The following is a 13,517-nucleotide window of genomic DNA, read 5'->3' as shown; positions in this document are numbered from 1 at the left end:
GGATGCAATACCACACCCTAACATGGTGCCATACGCACGGCGAGAGCATGCAAAGCGTCGACGAGATGATGCTGGAGCTTCGGGATCTGTTGTCGGAGATGAGTGGGAAAGGGATGACAATAGCCCTGCACCCCACGAAGTTGTGGAAGAGGAAGTGTTTGATGACATGGTGCGGAATCTTTTTAGGGATGATCGCAAAGGTGTGGACGACAATGATATGGAACAAGAGCATCTCTACAACGCTTCATCGACACCGGTTTTTGAAGGGTGCACATTCTCTATTTTACGTGCTTCACTTGAACTGCTCAATATACAAACAGTTTATGGATGGAGCAATGCAAGTCTTGACGCATTATTGAAGTAAGCATTGTAACTTGCAAATTTGAGTTAGTGGTTTTTGGTTTACAGTATAGGGTTTAGGGTTATGGGCTAATTGATGATATTGGATGCAGGCTATTATCAAACATGCTTCCAAAGGGGAATAGACTACCCACCTCAAGAGACAAAGCGAGGCGCTATGTGACATCTCTTGGAGGATTGGATTATGATCTCATACATGCATGAGTCAATGATTGCATTCTCTTTCGTGGGACGCATAAGGAGGCTCGACAGTGTCCCACTTGTGGTGAAGCAAGGTATAGAACAGATGTGAAGAGTTTTGATGTACCTCGTAAAGTCTTGCGACACTTTCCGTTAATTCCTCGCATCAAACACATGTTCAAGTGCAAATCCATAGCAGAGCTCATGTCATGGCATTCCTCGCATCGATCAGATGATGGCATGTGGAGAATTCCTGCAGACACTCCTGCTTGGAAGCATATTGAAGATGAGTGGCCCAGCTTTAAAACAGAGCCCAGAAACTTGAGACTTGGCCTAGGTATGGATGGAGTGAATCCGTTTGGTTTCAAGAGCACCGCATACAGCGTGTGGCCGGTTGTGTTGGTGAATTACAACCTTCCACCATCAATGGCGATCAAGAAGGGACATCTTATGTTATCCCTTCTGATTCCAGGGAAACATAAAGTCAAGCATATGGATGTTTATCTTGAACCGTTGATTGATGAGTTGGAGGAACTATGGAGAGGTGTTGTGGTAGTGGACATTAGTAGGCCTCCCTCCTCTCGACACTTCGACTTAAAAGCAGTGTTGATGTGGACAATGCATGACTTTCCAGGATACAGCGATTGTTCTGGTAAGAATTCTAACTACCTCCCGACTCTAATACTACTAGCTATATCAATTATAACTATTGACTTTATTATTCTAACTTTTTTTTTATTTTAACAGGTTTGAGGACATCGGGTAAACATGCATGTCCTATATGTGGCCCTTCATTGGTACATGAGTATGCTGATGGTTTGTGTAAGACCATATTCGATAATCATCATCGATTTCTCCCATCAGATCACCCTAAATATGCTCCTAGTAAGAGGAACATTCATCCACAGACACTTCGTGCAAAAGATTGGAAGCGTATTTGGGAGTCTTCAAATGTTCTTCCTCCAGATGGCATGAACAGGTACATCTCCATTGTTTTCAATCTTGTTTTGTGTAGTCTCTAAAGTTGGAATAAAGATGACAGTCTGCAATCCCTTGTGTAGGTACTCCATTTTTTTCCGGCTACCATATTGGACCCATCTCAAGATCAACCATCTTCTTGATCCCATGCACATCTTCAAGAATGTGGGATCTAGTATTTGGGAACATGTTATTGGTAAAAGAGACAATGTTAGCGTACGGGAGGACTTGCAGGTCGCAGGACGTATGCGTCAAGCTTGGCCACGAGAGGAGGGTGGGCACGTTCGTCTTCCGCCTGCTCCCTGGATTATATCAAAGAAGGAGGAGAAGCAGGTAAAGCAAGCCATCACCACTTTGCGTGCTCCCACTGGATGCATGAGATCGTTGAAGGGAGCGTTTACAACCACTAAGAAAAGAGGGGTTGAGCAACTACATGGGTTGAAGTCCCACGATTGGCACAAGATGCTCCAAGTAAGTGTTTTCCAATTATTGTAGGTTGAAATTAAATTTTGTAATGCCCTAACCCAAATATACATGTGCTCTTATGTGCACAGTTCATACTACCTACTAGCATCGACCATTGTGCAGACAGGAGTTTGAAAAGATGTATTTATAAGATGGGCGAGCTTGTGAGGTATGTAAATCCCATGTAAGATCACCCTTCATTATACCTTGCAAAATGAATGTGCATGAGGTATAACGTACTGTGCATTTATTTTTCAGATATGTTAGTTCCAAAGCAATTGATCCAGCCACATTGGATGATGCGCGTGTTATGGCAGTGGAGGTGGTTTGTATGGTAGAGGAGACTTTTCCGCGAACCATTCTCACAAGTCAACTACATCTCATTGTGCATTTAGTGGATGAAATTGCTTTATGTGGCACTGTGCATGCCCGTTGGATGTTCTTCCTAGAGCGCTTCATGAAGACCTTAAAAGACTTTGTGAGGCAAAGTGCAAGGCCCGAAGGAAGCATGGCTGAGGGTTGGTTGATACAAGAGTCTCTTGTATATATATCAGAATTTCTTGATCAGGTGGATAGCTCTTTGCCGCGACTATGGAGCAATGAAGAGGACTTGAGGATGACGTCTATTGTGCCTCAAGGAAAAGGACAGAGCAAAGTAATTGAGAGAACATTGATTGATGATCTTAATTTCACTTGCATCCTTAATAGTGATGTGATGAGCAGATGGGTTACAAGATACGAGGATGCAAAGACAAAAAGGCAAGCAGACAGAGCTCTCTTTCGGAGGCAACATGGCTCTCGTAAGGCGTACCCTAAGCATCTAGCAACACTTCCGAATGATATTCATGTTGATTGGTTGCATGAGGAAATGGAGAGAGCAGAGAGAGATGAGGGGCTGCATATCACGGCGGAAGAATGGGAGTATGCACGAGGATGCATGTTAAAGGTACATAGAACAAATGTAAATTTGCATTCTTTGTAAGTGATTGGCTTTTCATATTTATTCACATTAATTGCTTACATAGATATTGCTTATATTTTGGTCCAGTGCACTATGTTCAATGCTATATGGTGTGAAGGCAAGCATTTTCGAACACAAAGAATAGATGAAAAGAGGAATACACAAGATTGCGGTGTCATTAGTAGCTTTGAGGGAGCCAACGGAAAAATGGATGATTATTGTGGCACAATCCAAGACATATACAGACTTGACTTTCGCCGCTTCTTTGTGTATGTTTTGGATGTCAAATGGCAAATGAACGTGGTGGAAAAAGGGCCTAACGCAACGATAAAACGCCATGCAAGTGGCTATGTAACTATTGACTCTACAAAGTTTTGGCAAACAAAGAAAGATAGGCTCGTATTGCCACAACAATGTGAGCAGGTATGCATTTTTTTACAAATGTGTTTCATGTACATATATATTTAAGCTCGCGCACCCCTTGACTTTTGATATGCTAATTAATTAATGAATTATGTGTATTTGAGCAGGTTATCTATCTGCCAATGGTGCATGACAGTAAATGGTGGTATGTCATCCCTATTGCACCACGTTCCAAAGTAATGTATAATACATTCACTGATATGGAGCATATGGAGGATGTGGCAAGCCGCAAAGAAGATGATGTCGAACATGCCAATGTAGATGATCATGATAATGAGGATGAGCGTGCCATTTCTCATGATCATGAGGATGACCCTTCCATTGAGGATGATGGTGATGATGATGAGAATGATCAAGGCATCGGTATCATTATCAATGGGCAAAATAGCGATAGTAGAATAAATTTAATCGTAGCCTTACAAATTGATCAAATGGATATTGATGTTGATCGTTTGGCAAGGATGGATCTTATTGAAGATGAGATCGAACCCTAACCAATCCATCACTGTATTGTTCCAAATTCATGACATTTCTATTGTATACTTTGTCTTTCAATAACCATATGAAGATATATTTTTCAATATATTACGTTGTTGTAAGTGCATGTAGTGGGATTTTGTAATGGTTTGTAAACACTGCAATGCACAATGACATTTTTAAAACTTAATGGTTTTCTGTTTTGAAAAGAAATGGATTTCTGTAGTTAGGCTCTGTGTCGCGTGTAACAGAGCATGTATTATGACAGACTTAACGCGCAAATACACGCGCCCTCACATGCAATTATACACGCGCCTGATACTGCTGTAACTATACACGACCATACACGCGCTCGTAACTTGGCGCATATACACGCGCTGTTACATGCATGTATACACGCGCCCGATATTGCTGTAAGTATAAACGACCATACACGCGCCCGTAACTTTTCGCGTGTAATGGACGCGTGTATGGCGGCATTGTGTTGTAGTGAATGCATGGCCAGGCTCGTCTCATGCGACCAATGTTACGTAAATCCTCCCTTACATTGACTGAATCACGAGCCCCTATCAAGTGATCCCATAATGTAGATACAACATTTTTGAATATATGCATGGGGTTCAACAGGTGATTGATCTTGAGTTCAGTCCAGTACAAAAGACAAAAAAATATAGAGAACCTAACAAACAAACAATATATTATGTAAACAATTCATCATGCTAAATACTTTAAAGTCAATCGAGAGAAATGCACTTTTTATCGACTCATGTCGAGTGGAGGGTGGCTGTCGGCATTAATCCATCTCTCCTTCCAATCTCAAATGGTTAGAGATTGTGAAGTCATTCAATTAGTAGGGAGAACATATTTGCGATGGTCAATAGGACGAAATCAATAATGATTGTCGTAGATAACCTTCTTTAAACATGCTGGCCTAGAGCGAACTAGAGAGGGACCGCAAATAGGACGTGCATGATATCCTGATGTAGTTAAACCTGAACAAATAAGTGAATTAATAAAATGCAATTGATTCAAGTCTTGAATTTCAAATATAGAGTTATATACATGTACCTGAACACTCTCTGTATCCTAAAAAGTCATGCATGGTCCACAATAACGTGGCCTTCAATGTGAAATCTCTAGAGGATGCAGATGCGCTTGTATCTTGCACCTCAATACCTTCCCATAACATTTCTAACTCTTCAATCAAAGGCTCTAAGTAAATGTCCATGTTTTTTACCTCATGCTTTCCAGGAATCAAAAGGGACAACATTACATGTCCCTTTTTAATTGCCATGGATGGAGGAGTATTATAGTTCACCAGTACCACTGGCCATACACTATATGATGTGCTTTTGATGCCAAATGGATTGATTCCATCCATACCTAAACCAAATCTCAAATTTCTTGGCTCTTCTTTGAAAACGGGCCATAAATTATCTATATGTTACCATGTCGATATGTGTGCAGGGATCCTCCATTTTCCATCACTTGAACGATGACTAGCATGCCATGACATGAGCTTTCCAATAGACTTACACTTGAACATAAGTTTTATACGTGGAACAATCGGAAAATGTCTGAAAACCTTACGAGGCACATCCATTGACTTCATCTCCACTTCGTATCTTGATTCGCCACAAACAGGATACTCTTGTGCGAACTCATGAATCCCACGAAATAAGACACAATCATTAACTCATGCATGGATTTTGACATAATCGAGGCCTCCCAGAGATGTCAAGTAATGTCTTTCTTGCTCTCTCTTAGTTGGCAATTTGTTTCCTTTTAGAAGCATTTGTGATAATAACCTACATATATTTTTAAAAGTGAGTTAAAAAACCACCAACATATATTTCTGTCTGATTTCAAAATAGAACAATTAATATTATGATTCATAAGCCAAACTGAATTGATACCTACTTCAATAACGCATCCAAACTGACATTACTCCATCCATAAATTTTTTGCAAGTTAAGTATCTGGAGGAACGCACGAAGAACGGAGTACGTACAACCTTCATATAACGGAGCAGATGACACTACGTATAGTGGATCATCTGGCTTCGTAGAGTGACCTTCTCCCTGAACCGGTTGCAAAAATAGATAGTGTACCATATTGTCCAAAATCTCATCCTCTACGACTTGATGGGGCATTTCATGAGGGCTACTATCATGGTCGTCAGTCTCCACTCTTCATGAAGATTCTGCCTCCTCGCTCGACGTTTTGCAGCCTCTCGACGCTTGGGAGGGAGCATTTGAGGATTTGACACCGCATCCTGCTTAACCACAAAAGGGAGTTTCATGTACGTTGATATATATTGAGTAACATAGACTAGCAATCTTAGTGTTAAAGAAAAACAATGAATACGGGTGATTTTTCTCGGTCCCATTCTCCATACATGCTGAGGTGTGACAATGCAACTCGACGTGCTCGGAAAATACACCCTCGACAACGATCACACATGCATTTAATTTTTCGTCGTAGCCATGCATCTCGATTATGAAGATGTAATGTTTCATCCTCATTTGAGGATGTGCTCGTTGACTCATCAGCATGCACCGCACTAGGTGATGACGACGACATGATTAAATCTAATTCATGACAACATCAAAATATTTGTGATTCATATGTTTACATAAAAACTTCAAGCTAGCGTATTAATTATTCTAAGATCTCAATTTTAAATACACAAAACTCATCATAAATACATTAAAACTTATTATAAGAATTCACTATCAAAACTTATCTTAAAATCAAAAAATTATGATAAAACCTAAATGCGCGTCTATATCTATGTTTACGTACACTTCTAAATAAGCGTCTATTTTCGCATCTAAGTTCGTGTCTATACGCGCATTTACGTAAACTTAGACGTGCATATACATGACAAAATAGATGCATACGTCAAAATTTCAAAGATACTTAAATCATTTCTTTTCAAACTGTGCCTTTTCTTTCCTGCGTTTTTTGCGGTTCTGAAGCTTGAGTTTAGCCGACATGCAGTCTCTTCATGCCTCACCTAGTCTTTTCATGCCTCACCTCCTCATGACTCACCTCTTCTTTCATTTCAAACACACAAGAGGGGAAAAAGGAAAGCCAATGAGAGGAAGAAAGAGAGAACAAGAGAGAGGAGAACAAGAGGAAGAAGAAGCAAAGGGAAGAGACAACAAGCAGGAAGCAAGCATCAAGGGAGAGTAACTCACCAAGGAGAGGAAGAAGGAGAAGGAAGAAGTGCCACCACCCGCCACACCAAACAGCCAAGGTGAGTCCCCTCTCTCTCTCTCTCTCTCTCTCTCTCTTTATGTCTGTGTATTAGGATTTATGATTGCATTTTGTAAATCATGAATGGCAGTCGTTGGGCCGAAATCAACCGGCTGAGCGTGTTTACCAACGCGTCTACATTTTAGTGTAGACGCAGGGATCGACGCGAAGAAATGTTTTCTCTCATTGCGTCTGAGGCCGCATCTTAGAGCATGTGTATTCTGCGTCGAAGATGTGAGAATATACGCACTCTGCACAGAAGAGGCATTGACCTAGAAATCGCATCTGATAGTGCGTCTATACTGCATCTCAGATGCGGATATATATGTGCTCCGAACAGAGGGTTGACTTTAGGAACGCGTCTGAGAGTGCGTTTATCCTACATTTTATACGTAGTTATACAAGCGCCAGCCAGCTCTGATAAAAAACAATTTTCATTGCCTAAACAATATATTTTTGCAATGATGAATGTGACCAATCCCATGTTTGTGTTTATAAGTTTTCTTGATTCAGGTAGACGCGCTAGTAGACGCACAAAATAAATTGAATAAATAACAATTTTGGTTTTTTATGCGCTTGTATTCACGCATGTATATGTGTGTCTGTTGCGTGTCTATTTCTGCGTGTAAATTCCTTAATACATGGAATTATAGATGCGAATTTGTAGACGCGCAAATAGACGGGCAGGTAGACGCGCCCGTAAGATTTTATCTATATTCAAAAATCACATCTAAAAGTGCATCTAAGAGGCCTTTTTGTTGTAGTGATGGAAAGCATTATGTGATTTTATACTAGTATTTGCCCTTTAAACAAAATTTTCATTTGTATACTATATTGTTCATAGCTTTTATTTGAAAACATAAACCATCAAGGTGTGCATAATTAAGTGGTTCAAGATTTTTCTTTATTGTAGTATTGTTTGTTTAGTCCTTTGAGAACACATTGTTTATATTTTAGTTAATCTCTTCTGACACAATAATAATAGTGAGTGATTCCTACTACCCTCACATGAGAATATCACACAAATAAACTAATGGCATACACTCTCTTAATATTGGTTATATCACAATGTAATATTACTTGGGTATGAAATAAAGAATACTTGAGATACAAAATAAGCATTTGCAAGTAGCCAAAATCAAGCTACTCTAAAGACACTATCAAGATTTAAAAAAAAACAAAGGTGATGTAATCACAAGGGCTCACCTTATGAATTTTTATGTTTTTTTGTTTGATAAAATGTAATATATGTTGTTGAATGTTCTAAATATGGACAATATATAGTTCTTAGTTTTTTTGTTTATTCATATATTTTCGTATTCCTTTATGTTTATGACATATTTTCAGGTGGTGGTTTATTGTTAGTCTGTGGCCTTTTATTGATGTGTATCCTATATACCCATTAGCATGAACCTAATGATTAGTTGTTGTGTTCTTTCTTCTTGGAGACAATATTTTATCTTACATGATCATGTGGTTACCAAGGAAATATTCCTTATGTTGTTGGAAGCTACAAATATCTAAGGACACAAGTAACAAATTTTCTAGATTTACATTTGTAATATCTTGGTTTATGGTTTTCCATATTGTATTTGGTTGTAGTCTTTCTATTTCTTTGTTGACTTCTTGGTCTAGTTCTATTTGGGATGGTTGTATGGGATGTAACAAGTAGAGATTGTTTGGATCTTTAGTATGTGATAATGTAGTGTATATTAGACCATGTATTTTTATAGTTGTGGAACTAAATGCACTTGTTTAAATTGTGAGTCCTTGTGCATGATGTATTGTTTATGCTACAACTAGTTGCAATGGGAATTGTATTTGGCTTATTATGTTGTTATGGTTTTGTTCTATTTGAAACAGTTTTTTGATTCGAGAAATTGGAGTCCAATTAGTGTCACAACTATATATATATCATCTCTCACTTGACTTGGGTCTCACCTATATATACTAACTCTACATCAATATGAATCATTCTTTGGGAGCATGTCTTGTATATCTCTCTCGTACTCTCTCTCTCTCTCAACATGGTATCAGAGCTATGGATGCGTAGCAACAATAAGGAAGATAAGTTGTTTCATTATTTTATATTGTTTTGGGCGACCTGTCTTGCCCAGTTCAACCTATTGATGTGATGAATGACAATTCTCGGATTTACTGATGGCCTGTTATTTGAACAATGGAAAATTGATCATACTGATTGGATTCGTTGTGACAAAGCGGCTCGTTGTTATATATATTATCAGCACTTCCTGACTCACTTATGTTGGATGTCTTTCATCTGGAAACCTCTCATGTTGTTTGGGAGTATCTTATCTCAACGTTTGAGAAGAAATCGGTCACCAAAATTTCATATCTCCAAACTCGTTTAAAGAATCTTCAATATAAGGCTGGTACTTCTGTGCACTCTCATATTGAGGCTTTTAAAGACATTATCAATCAGCTTGGTGTTGCTGGCGCTCCTATTGCTAAAAATCAGATTGTTACTCAACTTCTTCATACCATCAAAGATCCTTTATATGACAATATCATCACTATTTTGTCTAACAAGGATGATATCCACTTTGACAAAGCATTTATATCTCTTATTGAATATTCTCAACATCATGAGCATCATTTGAAAAAATCTGATGCTGTTTTGGTCACTCGTGAACAAAGGGATTTTGATGCTGCTTTTGTTGCTCGCAAGCGTCCCGCTTCACGTTTTCAATAGGGTGGAAGCCCTAATCAAGGTGGTAAATCTTCTCCTCTTGCTTATCCTAATAAACATTGTTCTTATTGTGATAAGAAAGGCCATGTGGCTTTTGATATGCTGGGCATGTCAATATGATGAGGAGCATAAAGTTACTACAAAGCAACCTCGCCCGTCCAAAATTTTTGCTCCTTGTGATTATTATGCACATACAGATCATCCATCTCATCGTTGTTATAAATGCATATACGATGAAGAACGTTCTCGAGATTATATTGTTCAACAAACTACAACTGATGATGTTCATACTCATTAGGAGCTCAAATTCATCCATCATGATATCTCTCCAGAGAAGGTACTTCATGTTCATGATGGTTCTCTATTCATCATTGATTTAGGTGCCACTCGAAACAGGACATACCAATCGCAGTGGCTTCACAATTATCATTATCTTCATGTCAAGAAGTTTGTTTACCTTGCGGATGATACGACTTGTCAAGTCAAAGGAGTGGGTGATTTATATCTAGGGACTGTTTCATCCACTAGAATATTAAGAGGAGTTCTTCATGATTCCAGATTTGCAAAGAAATCTTCTTTTTGTTTCTCATCTAGTTGATCTTGGTTTGTTTGTTGGCTTTGATCATAATCAATGTCGTATAGAGAAAGAAATACATACTATAGCAGTGGCTCCTCGACATGGTAATCTATTTGAGCTATCATTGAACGATACGATTGCAAATGTTGTTACTGCCCCTGGAGATGCAGATTGCAAATTATGGCATCAACGATTTGCACACTCCGATTTTGCCAAAATTCTTGATCTTCATCGTCATGGTCTTGTGCAAGGTATGGATCTTAAATTTCATCCACGTATGGGAATATATGAGTACTGTGCACTTGGAAAACACTATCGTTAACCTTTTCACACTTCTACTTCATCACATTCCTGTGCTCTCTTGGATTTGGTTCATACCGATATTTGCGGTCCTTTTCCTGCCGTAAAGTCTCAATATCGATATTTTATAACTTTCATTGATGATTTCTCACGGTACACACATGTCTATCTTCTTTGAGATAAGTCTGAGGCTTTATCTATATTTAAAAAATACAAGATAAGTGTGGAGCTTTAAACTGGATTCTCTATAAAAACTCTTCGCAGTGACAATGGCGGTGAATATGTATCCAATCTATTTGATGGCTTCTATAAGGATCAAGGTATTCTTCATGAGTTTACAGTTCCTTATTCTCCTCAGCAAAATGGTATTGCTGAGCGCAAAAATCTCACTATTCTTAATGCTATACGTTGCATGCTTATACACTGGTCTGTCTCGAAAGTTTTGGACTGAAGCACTTCTAACGGCCGTTTCTATTCAAAATCATCTTCCAACAACTGCACTTGTTGGTAAAATTCCTATAAAAATCTGGACAGGAAAGACACCTTCAGTCTCTCACTTTCACACATTTGGCTGCATTGCTTATATTCATGTGCCCAAGGACACTCGACATAAGTTGGATCCTCCAGGTTTGAAGGTTATTTTTCTTGGTTATTCAGATCATTCCAAAGGTTACAGATGCTAGGAGGCATATTTCACGGTGGATTTCGTGCCACGGTGGATTTCGTGAGGTTTTACGGTGGATTCCGTAAACTTTGATGACCGGGGCTCATACACAAAGTGGATTCTTTGTGCGAGAAATTGATGGGGATGCCTATCCTTTTTGGGCATTTCATTAATTTAGTGTGTACATGGGTGATTCCGTAAAATGCATATTAAATTAATAAACGTTTATGAGTTTAGAGTGCGCGCTCGTAATAAATTAAGGTTAGGATTGATTTCTAACCAGTTGATTTATTTATGTAGCTGAAGACTTCTAGGTATTCACTTTTGTCGGTTTAATTGTATTATTTTACTAATGATTGTGAATGCTTCAGTTGATGTGTAGAGATAGCAGCAGTGGCGGAGGAAAGCATTGGAGGATAGCGAGTATTCAATTTATCATTTATATTTTGATAGGCGCATACCTTAGGCATGGCGCCTATATTTTGTTGCGTCTATTTATTGAGGCGTTGGATATTTATTTATTATTTTGTATGCACATGGGCGCACGATTATGTTATTTGTACTTGGACATTGTATTGGGTATGCCTGACTCTTTGGGTCCCGCCCATTAGCTTTATTTCTATTTTGTGCTAAAGCAAACTCAAAAGCTAAAAGCTTGTTATTTTGTAATTTGGGCTATTATTTGAGCTTGAAAATGATTAATACATAAAATACATGCTTTGTGGAGCGCTCACACAAGGCATGGGGGGAGATTGCACCCAATTGGTCTCTTGTTCATGTCGTGCATGCTTTTTACCTTGAGTTTTGTGCAAAAAGTAGAGTTCTTTTGTTCTTGGGGACCTTCCGGCATTCACTACGCGAGCATACAGCATCTAATCTATGCACCAGTGGTATCAGAGCGAAGCTGAGATCGAGAGCTTCCAATCGCTACCCATCTTGTGCAAAGGCGGAGCTCTTGGAACGATCGAGCTCTACGGTCAATCTCATCGCGAACGGTTGATACGGGTGGATTCGTGGCGATCAAGAACCTCTGTTGCCATTCTCAGATTGCGAAGGACCGGCCTACAACGACGGAGGATCACTCCTACATCCTCCTCTCCAAAACGTTTTTCCACAGTCATACAGAGATAAGTCTCAAAAAATTTCATAATCTTCATAAGCTTAATAAGCTTAGTTTAAGCTTAAAAAGCTTAAACCTTTCAATTCGTTAATTTGGCACCTCAGAGTATGTCCGCGAGATTTTCGCCAGGTTGAAAAAAACGCCCCCCCTTAAAATTCGTCGTTTTAATTCCTATAAGCTGAAAGCTTAATCACTTAAGCTTCCAATCACACAAAATCTCCCAAGTTCTACAAGTCTACAAAGTTCAAGTTTTGCAAGTCCTGGTACTCTGCAAGTCACATAAGTCTGCAACTCTGCAAGTCAGACAAGTCATCTGAAGTCAAAATTGACTTCTGTTCAAAACTCATAGAAGGGCTATTCCTGCGCAGAAACTCCGAACTGAAAAGTTGTTCATTGGAAGGTACTCTTCACATACGTAGGTTTGCTGAACCCGTTTCAGCATGCGCAAAAGATTAAAACACAGATTTTTCAAAGCTTACAAATCTCGCAATAGCCAAAGACGAAGATTGTGAAAGCCACACACAAAAATATATAAGCCTTGTACACCCGATCTTCAGCTACGCTCATCCCGCTAATTGGATTTTGAGAGTGTGAGGTTTTTTGAAGTTTTGCAGGATGACGGAACCACATATGGATGATTTAATGGCTGAAGGTGATCTACCTGAACCTACAATGGAGCAAAAGCTGGATTTAATTATAATGCAGTTGGATGAAGAACGATGAGCTAGGCAAGCATTACAAGTTCAATTGGCTAATTTACAAAGATCGACTACCGACAAAGAGGAACCTCAATCTGAAAACCTTATTCGACATACCATCGAGCGACTCTCGAAGCTCAATCCATCCGCAAGGAAACAAAGATAAGTAAAAGAAATTTCAAATTCTGTACTTTCAATGGCACCCAAGATGGAAAAACTGTTCTTGCATTCATCTGTCAGTTTGATGATTACTTTCATGAGGAAACATACACAGAAAAAGATAAAATCAAGTGTGTCACTAATCATTTAGTGGATAGAGCATCTCTTTGGTGGACCGTGGTTC

General features: G+C 39.0%; 1 pseudogene; it reads left to right on the top strand.

The window, feature by feature from the left end:
* Positions 1-465: 465 nt before the first annotated feature.
* On the top strand, positions 466-3,861 carry LOC148031479 (uncharacterized; annotated as a pseudogene).
* The last annotated feature ends 9,656 nt before the right edge of the window (positions 3,862-13,517 follow it).

The sequence above is a fragment of the Lygodium microphyllum genome, chromosome 9 (assembly GCF_053477565.2).
Source record: "Lygodium microphyllum isolate KBCC chromosome 9, Lygodium_microphyllum_v1.1.10, whole genome shotgun sequence".
Classification (NCBI taxonomy): domain Eukaryota; kingdom Viridiplantae; phylum Streptophyta; class Polypodiopsida; order Schizaeales; family Lygodiaceae; genus Lygodium; species Lygodium microphyllum.
This window is presented reverse-complemented; position numbering and strand designations above follow the sequence as displayed.